We start from the raw sequence: 1,452 nt of genomic DNA, 5'->3' as shown, positions 1-1,452 counted from the left end.
CTAAAGGAACTGCAAGGGATTCGAGTTCTGAGGTTTGGGGACGCAGAGGGTGCGTTATTCAGGTAACATCTCGGATTATTTCTGTTATTTTGATGTGTGTATGGATCTAGGGTTTATGGAACCCATTTGGTGATTAGATGGATTATTACCTTGTTACCCAATCGACTATAACCCTGTATTAGGACCTTTAGAGGTCCAGAAGGTCCCATGTTTGTGTATTCGGGACAAAACTTATCTCAGGAAGCAGTTTGATCGACTGCATGGCGTAGACTCGCCGAGTCCGATGAACAGACTCGGCGAGTAGCTTGGAGATTGACTGGAACTCGTCGAGCTGTTCTTCAGACTCAACGAGTGGAGTCGGGGTGGCCCCGCGATTCTTCCAGGAGTAACTCGTCGGGTCGAGGAGGATACTCTACGAGTAGATAGGGAATCTCAGAGAGTTGGAGGACGTCTAGACTCGCCGAATCGCCATGGCACTCGCCGAGTCCGGTCGAGTTGACCGTTGACCGTTGACCAGAGTTGACCTAAGTCTGACTTCTGAGGGATAGTCACACTTAGAAGATATAAGTGTTAATTAGATATGTGATGTTATAGGGAGGTTGTAGCTCGTCGGATTGTGCATGAGTCATTTCAGGATTTGCTAGCTTCCAGCTTTTACGAGGTGAGTCTTCTCACTATACTGTACCCGGAAGGGTTTGACTGTGTGACCGGAGGGTCAGGTATGGTATGTGATATGTATGCTATATGTGGTAAGATATTTGTTATATGTGCTATGTATGTTATGTGGGCCGGAAGGCAATATGTTATGGGCCGGAAGGCGTGGTGTTGATGACCGGAAGGTCAGGGCCTGGAAAGGCGTACGTGCGTAAGTTGTATATTGGGGAACTCACTAAGCATTTATGCTTACAGTTGTTATGTATGTGTTTCAGGTACTAGCGAGGACCGTGGGAAGGCGCCGGCGTGATCGATACACACTGAAGAATGTTTTTATGATCATGGGATTTTGAATATTTGTATTTGACAGAATACTTAAACTATTTATGCCATGTTTTGAATGGAAATAATTATATTTTAAAATTGAAAAATTTGTTGAAAATTTGCGTTGTTACACATCACCCATCGCAATAGGAACCAGATCAATCGGGAACTCAACACCGAAAATCTCGACTACGCACCCTCGGAGAACCTCCGTGGCATATATCACCCTCTCGTCAGCTATGGAAACTCTCAGAGGCCGACTCAACGCCTCACGACTAACACTGATATGCTGACTAAAAGCCAAAGATACAAAAGACTGACTCGCACCCGAGTCAAATAACACCAAGGCAGGTACAGAATTCACAAGAAAAGTACCTACGCATAAAATAATATAAGCATAATATCTCAACATCAAAATAAATACACGAAAGAATACATACCAGCCACGACATCGGACGCTGCGCGGACCTCCTC

Source organism: Lactuca serriola, chromosome 5 (genome assembly GCF_051521515.1).
Source record: "Lactuca serriola cultivar US96UC23 chromosome 5, Lser_US96UC23_V15, whole genome shotgun sequence".
In the NCBI taxonomy this organism is placed as follows: Eukaryota; Viridiplantae; Streptophyta; class Magnoliopsida; order Asterales; family Asteraceae; genus Lactuca; species Lactuca serriola.
This window is presented reverse-complemented; position numbering follows the sequence as displayed.